Below are 8,420 nucleotides of genomic sequence, written 5' to 3'. Positions count from 1 at the left end.
TGTAAATTCTGGTACAAATGCCCATTAGAAGCTACCCATGGCTTAACAAACAGCTCACAACATTTTTGAATATTTAACAATCGTCTCTCAAGAGCTGGAATGAGACAGCTCCAGCATACCCCTGTTGTTATGATGATTAAATAAATTAGTGGCATAAGCATTTAGAGGAGTTCCTGGGATATAGTGTGCATTACATTAGGTGTTTTTTTTTTTTTTTTTAATTTTTATTTTTTGCAGTACACGGGCCTCTCACTGTTGTAGCCTCTCCCGTTGCGGAGCACAGGCTCCGGACGCGCAGGCTCAGAGGCCACGGCTCATGGACCCAGCCTCTCCGCGGCATGTGGGATCTTCCCAGACCGGGGCACGAACCCGTGTCCCCTGCATCGGCAGGCGGACTCTCAACCACTGCGCCACCAGGGAAGCCCTACATTAGGTATTTTTTAAAGAGATACTTAGATTAACTCTTCTATTTCTCTATGACATTCTGTTATCCTATTTCTTCTATTATTCTATGAGATTAGTGTTATTTTAATTTCAAGGGAGGTTAACGAGGTAGAAAAAGCTTCAGTATCTGGCTGCTAAGAAGAGTTGGGACTTGGGCAGCCTGCCACACCATATTGCCATCTTGCTTGGATTACCAGGAGATCACATCCTGATGGGGATCATTGTGCCTACATAAGAATTTGACTGTGAATGCTCACAGGGTGAAAGAAAATTAGAGAATCCTGGTACTATTACACAATGTGAAACGCCAATATCAGCTCTAGAGGTTCCTTGGTCCCAGGGATTTTTCTATTGCCTTTGAGGCAAATTATTTATCATATCAAACAATGAGAAAACCATACTAATATGTATTCTCAAGAATGGGGCAGACAATAATGACAACTTCTGTTCCCTAGGCATTTATTTTGTGCTTGACACTTTATTAACTACTTGAAATGAATTATCTTACGCAATAATAACAGCAACTGGCTAAGGTAGGATTATTATTGCAACACTCTGCAGATGAAGAAACTGAAGCTCAGCAGTGTTAAGTAACTTCTTCAAGGGCACAAAGCTGCCATAAACAGCTCTGTCTGAATCCAAAGTCTATGGATACACTGAAAACCATACACTCAACTGCTATCTCTTAAATTCATGAAAAATTGTCAAGAAATTTAGAAATACATTGATGCTCTTTAGAGATGAAAGTATTATCAAGAAATCTAAGGTTCATACTGAAGCTTTTTAGGGTTGAGAATGTTAAAGACCAATGTCAGGTCAAAGATAGGGTGAAATTCATGTACTCCATGTGATTACTCCTTCCTAAAAAGTATAATTATATTTTAATAGAACTACCAGATGATCCAGCAATTCCACTTCTGGGTATAAATCTGAAGGAAAAGAAAACCCTAATTCAAAAAGATATATGCACCCCAATGGTCATAGCAGAGTCATTTACAATAGCCAGGATATGGAAGCAACCTAAGTGTCCATCACAGATGAATGAATAAAGGAGATGTAGTTTATATATACAATGGAATATTACTCAACCATAAAAAAGAATAAAATTCTGGGGCTTCCCTGGGGGCGCAGTGGTTGGGAGTCTGCCTGCCAATGCAGGGGACAGGGGTTCGTGCTCCGGTCTGGGAAGATCCCACATGCTGCGGAGCAGCTGGGCCCGTGAGCCATGGCCGCTGAGCCTGCGCGTCCGGAGCCTGTGCTCCGCAGCAGGAGAGGCCACAGCAGTGAGAGGCCCGCGTACCGCAAAAAAAAAAAAAAAAAAAAAAAAAAAAGAATAAAATTCTGCCATTCACAGCAGCATGGATAGACCTAGAGGGTATTACGCTTAGTGAAATAAGTCAAACAGAGAAAGATGAATACTACATATTATTATCTATATGTGGAAACTAAAACACACACACACAAATGACTATAACAAAACGGAAAGATTCATAGGTACAGAGAACAAACTAGTGGTTACCAGTGGGAAAAGGGAAGAGCAGAGGGGCAAGATAGGTGTATGTTATTGAGAGATACAAACTACTATGTACAAAACATAAGCAATAAGGATATATTGTACAGCACAGGGAAATAGAGTCATTATTTTACAACTTTAAACAGAGTATAATCTATAAAAATATTGAATCGATATGTTGTATACCTGAAACTAATATAATATTGTAAAAAAGCTATACTTCAATTTAACAAATACATGTATTTTACTGTCAACACCCCTTTACTTTACTTTGAGTATGTATATAGATCTGAGACTGGAGGAGGGCAGGAAAAGAATTCTGTGCCTGTCAAAGAAACTCGTATTAGGAGATACGTAAGGGCCAACTTCGGGCTACTCTACATTCTGTTTGATACCTTCATTGTACTGGAGGAAAAAAAAAATTAGTTGGTTCATTTAGCTTTTCACTTAATTCAGCGTTTTATTGCGCACTTCAGTTCTCACCCAAATGAACAGAGACGGTGCAAGAAACAGAACACAATTAATGGGGCTCTCAAGACATGTGGTTATTGCTCTTGCTTCTTTAAGAGACACAAATCATTTTTTCCCTTCTGCAAAACTCCATTACCCAGCAAAAAAAGAGTTTCTTAACAAATGTATATCTTACCAAAAATGGAGAACCCATCTCTGTCTCATATGTATAGAATCATGGGCTCACATTCACAGTGTACCTACACACAGCAAGCCTGCCCACAAAGCATTCCCCTCCTTTTGCCTGTTAAAGATATAATGTCCGGGCATGAAGCAAAGAATCACTATAAATTAGAAGTAGTATGGCCTTTAGCTCAAATTATGTCGAGTCTTCCCATTTTCAGGATAAGGGAAGTGAGGCTCGGAGAGGTGAGATGATTAGCCCAGGGTCAAGCAGGTGGTCATTGGGGAACGTAAATCAAGTTCCCCTCTCTCAACTCTATACATAGCCTTTTCTCTCCTATTCTAGGCTTCCTGCTTAATATTGATCATTGCCATGGTCCCACAGACTGATCTCCTTGGAAGCTTATCACCCAATCCTCTCAAAAGATGCATGTGCACTGGCGGAGAATCACTGGCCATCTTTCCACACACAAATATGTTTCCACATACAAATATGAGCTGGTGGCTGATTTGAGTTTCTACTGATTCTCCAGCACATGCTTCTCCCCACACAAACAAATACATTACTTGCCTCATGCTAATGAGTTTCATCAGCTTAAAGAGTCAGTTTAATTAATCTTCTGTTTAACGAAAAACAATTCAATCTGATAAAATGTTTAGGAGAGAAACTAAAGCTGGTGTTTTTCCTACAAGTAATACGTCAGGTAGGGTTAAGAAAAAGTGTTGGCAAGTGATACAGAAGAAGTAATTCATTATTGAAAAATGATCTCGATATGTGTGATCATCTCAAAAGCTCGGCATTCACTGAGTGGCCTTCGTTTAATCACAAGTTGGCACATTGTATAAGCCAAACATCTCATCTTCTGTGCCAAAGACAGAGCAGCTTCTGCTCTAGGGAACAGATCCAGGTGGTAGAAGTTCACGGCACATCCTGGTTGCTTGGGAAATAAGCTGCCATTTCATTCTGAACTTCTCAGTACTGTGAGTTCAGCTTCCTCAGCAGAGATAACATTTTTTTCCTCCCAAAGCCACCATTATTTGCAATGGAGACAGTGTTAATTTCACTGCTTGTCAATTAAGCTCATCCCTTAATTTAGTTGGGATGTGTATACAAAACAAGACAGTGCTAATTCTAGTCCTTAATTCATGCCTAGAATAAGCTATACTCTCCAAGCATCCTTGCCTCCAATCTTCCCATCTCAGTTTATTTTATGGTCAGATTAATCCTCTTATGCGTAGGTTTAATGAGAACATCATCCTACTTCAAAATCTCTTGGAGTCCCACTCACTACAGGGTAGAATCCAAGTTCTCTAACAAAGCAGTGAAGGCAGCAAACAATCTGAATCAATCCACCTGACTAGCCTTATCTCTCCTACTTCATTTCCAGGAATGCTGAATGCTTTATGCCATCTAAGACTCGTCTCATTGAAAATCAAAGTCAGGATTAAAAGACCGTCTAACTAGTAGCCTTGCAATAGCCTCTTCCCATCTGATACAATAGGGCCTATGAGACTTAGGGGAAAAGTAACATGAAATTCATTCATACTTAGTAGGGCACTTTTGAGAACCTACTGAATGAGAGTTTAAAAAAAATTAAAGCAATACTTGCTGAAAATTAAGTTGGCTACTCTCTGGATTTAAACAAAAAAATATTAAAAAAAACCCAATTCAAGCTTAAACACTCTATGAATCCATAACAATTAAGAGAATTCAACAAATAAAAATGAAGAAAGTATATAAAACACTGTGCTGTGGACTGAATGTTCATGTTCCAACCCTCACTCCAATTCTTATGTTGAAGCCTGATCCACAGCGTGATAGTATTTGGAAATGGAGCCTTTGGGAGGTAATTAGGTTTGGATGAAATCATAGGGGTTGAGCCCTCATCATGGGTTGGTGTTCTTATAAGGGGATTAAGAACCCAGAGCTCTCTGTTTACAGTATATGAGAGTACAATGAGAAGCTGACTTTCTGGAACCCAGAAGAGGGCTCTTGCCAGAACTATGCTGCCACCCTGATCTCAGATCTTCAACCTCCAGAAATGTGAGAAATAAATTTCCGTTGTGCATAAACCACCCAGACTATGATACTTTGTTATGGCAGCATGTACTGACTAAGACAGAATGTTTTTCAGACGTTGGTCCACACAGAGTATAGGACAGTGATCTCTGAAAGAAGGTTAAAAAAGTGAGATGATGCTTATGGCTATCCTACCTGACCACTTGGAGAGAGATTCCAGGCCCCAGTGCAAGGAGAAGGAATCCAAACAGGCTCTCTATCCTCTCTGGAGTTGAGGAGACAGTGTTTAAAGTTTGGGGATGCAAAAATGTCTAGAATTTGAGAGACAGAATACTAGAGAGAGTAGCACATAGGAATCCAGAAATCTGATAAGGTTTCCATGCAAATGCTTAGATGATCAGTGCACAACTGTGAGGAAACTACTAAGTCTTGAAAAATAATCAGTAGAAAGAAGGAAGTGCACAAATCCCTGTTGCTCACACAGGAGGAGGAAAATTTCATGTTTTCACCAGACTTAAGGGAAAGACTTTCTAACAAATGAACCATTGAATAGGGACCTGAGAGGGTATTGCTTCAGAGGAAGGTCAATAAGATATAGACTAATGGCTGCTATGATCACAAAACAAAACTTCAAAGAAGGTTTCAAAAGAAATTAAATAGTACCATGTAACTTAACTGTATTGAAAACCAAAGATCAAAAATATTGGATGAAACAATAACAGAAAATGTCCAGCAACCACTAATAAAAATTTTACAATGTCTGGCATTCAATAAAAAATTAGCAGGTATGCAAAAAAGCAGGAACATATGGCCTGTAATGAGAAGCATGTCAGGTAATAGAAACAGAACTTAAGTTGACAGAGATGAAAGAGTTAATAGAGATGTTAAAATATTATTATAAATAAACTCCATACATTCAAGAAGGCAGATGAAAAGCATGAACAAGTTTAGAGATATAGAAGATATAAAAATGACCCAAATTGGGTTTCCCTGGTGGTGCAGTGGTTGAGAGTCCACCTGCCGATGCAGGGGACACGGGTTCGTGCCCCGGTCCGGGAAGATCCCACATGCCGCGGAGTGGCTGGGCCCGTGAGCCATGGCCGCTAAGCCTTCGGGTCCGGAGCCTGTGCTCCGCAATGGGAGAGCCTACAACAGTGAGAGGCCCGCGTACCGAAAAAAAAAAAAAATGACCCAAAGTAAAATTCTAAAGATAGAAAATGGATCAGCTCAGAAGAAAAATATACTGGATAGGATTAAAAACAGATTAGACACTGCAAATGCAAGTATAACTTGAAGGCATAGAAATAAAAACTATCCAGAGTGAAACCCAGGTTTAAAAAGACTAAAAAAAAAAGTAACAGAGCATCAATAATGCTACTTAAAGTGCCTGATATATATGTAATGATGTCTAAAAATTAGGGACCACAGACAGAAAAAACATTTTAGAAAAGACTAAAAAATTTCCAAATTTCATGAGAATTATTCACCCACTGGTTAAAGAATCTCAATAAACTCAGAGAAATATGAAGAAAACACAAAGACACATCATAATCATATTCCCTAAAACTGGTGACAAATCTTACCAGCAGTCAAGGGCAGGGAGTGGGGAAACATTATCTACAGAGGAACAAAAGATAACATACAGGGACTTACTGGGGAAAATGCAAGTCAGAAGGAAGTGGAGCAACATATGTAAAGTATTGATAAAGGGAAACGAACAAACAAACCTGTTAACCTAGAATTCTGTAGCCAACAAAAATATCTTTCCAAAATGAAGGTAAAATGACATCATTTTAAAAATACAAAACCTGAGAGTATTCATGACCCATCAGACAGGCACCGCAAGCAATGTTAACAGAGGTACTTTAGGCAGAACGAAAACGGTACCAGGTGGAAATCTGGATTTACACAAAGGAATGCAGTGTACATTAAATGGTAAACATGTGGGAAAATTTAAAATTTAATTGACTGTTCAAAGTACTTTAATATGTCTAATATATATACCAAAATAAAGTATGATATTAAAATATATAGGATAAGATTTCCACCATAATCTAATCATCCTTTATTTTTTGATTTTACCTCTATGAGGAAATGTGTATTAAAAACTTGAAGTCAGGAGCCTGAATTCTTTTCCCAGTTCTACTTCCAATGATGTAAGCTTAGAGAAGTTGCTTCCTCATTCTGTGCCCCTTTTCTCATGTGTGAAGAAAAGGCATGGGCCTTTATTGAATTCCGTGGTTCTTTTATCCTATGGTATATCTTCCTTAATGTCTCTTGACAAACTCCTGTCACATGGGTTGTAGTGGAAAACTGAAGGCAAGCTTGGGGAGTGTCAGAGGGGATTTTTAAGCAGGGTGATGTATTAATCAAAAAGGGGGTGAGGGCTAACCTTGCTTCTTTTTACAATAGTAGGTTAAGAGAAGAAGTAAATGGCATGGGTGGTGACTCAAGCTGATGACTGTCAGATATTCACGATGCAGAACAAAAATGCCAATCTTGACATGGTGAGAACAATTAATTTCATTGTCACCGTGATTTTTTCAAATATTTACTCTATTTAAAGTACCTGAGTGGGTTGTGTGAGGTATAGACATAGCTCCATTTTATTTTTTATATCTGATTTTGCAAGCCAATACATACTATCAATAATATTTTAAATTAGTCTCAGTAGGAATACACCTTACATACACTCTCATGCACACACTACAAAGTTCAGTTCAGTTCAACAACATTTACTGAATATCAATTGAGGAATTCAATATAGTGTATCAGAACGTTATGAGACCAGAATTCTAATCTCAAAACAACCAACTAGCTTTAATACCTAGAAAAAAAAGCTTATTTAATTTTGTTAAAAATGTTTAAAAATGTCTTCTATAATATGAAGAGACTGAATTAGATTATTCTTAAGATCTTTTCTGGTTATAAACTCTATGCACTCTATGTGTCTATGTATTCACAGATGTACTAGAAACTGTGAAGAAATTAAACTAGTGTAAAATATGCTTCTTACCCTTGAGGAAATTATGGTTTAATTGGGTAATAAATTATATACACATTTAACTCAGAATTAATTACTGAATGTTTATTATGTTCAGAGTGCTAGGTTTGGTGCTGTTTGAAACGATTAGAATAGGCTTAAATTCTTAGAGAGATACTGTCAGCCAGGATTTCAGAAATAGCTTTGTAAAGAATTTGAGACTTAAGGTGAAATTTGTAGAATGAATGATATTAAACTGAGGGTTTTGTAAAAATATGCATCAGGGAGATGGTAAGTTTTCAAAGAAAAATTTTAAAAGAATAATTTTATGCATATTATATATATATATATGTAAGGTTTACAATAGATAAGTGTTACTTAAATTTATTATGTGTGGGTGGATATATACATATAATTTAAGTACATCCACACATTTCACAACTAAGCCATCTAATGATGAGAAAGAAAAGGAAGACAGATGAAATGGGATGATATGGTAGAAATAGCACCCAGGTGTTCTCATTTCAAGTCCAAACACTGCAACTAGTGATGTAAGTCTCTGATCTCATGCAAGTCTCTTTACATTTCTCAGTGTCATTAGCTCTACACTATAATGGTGGGCAGTAGGTAGACTAGATGAGTTTTGACATTAGTGCTAGCTCTATCCTTACATACTGACAATTTAAATTGAGTTACTGCCCACTCTGATCACTGCATTACATCTGTTTCTGAGATACAGAGATACACAACTCCTTCCATGAGATTCTTACCCAGTTTGGGAACCAAGGCATCGATATGGGATTGATACTACAAATGTTTATTTAATA

The sequence above is a fragment of the Lagenorhynchus albirostris genome, chromosome 9 (assembly GCF_949774975.1).
Source record: "Lagenorhynchus albirostris chromosome 9, mLagAlb1.1, whole genome shotgun sequence".
Classification (NCBI taxonomy): domain Eukaryota; kingdom Metazoa; phylum Chordata; class Mammalia; order Artiodactyla; family Delphinidae; genus Lagenorhynchus; species Lagenorhynchus albirostris.
The sequence above is the reverse complement of the archived record's forward strand: the minus strand, read 5'-3'. Positions refer to the sequence as shown.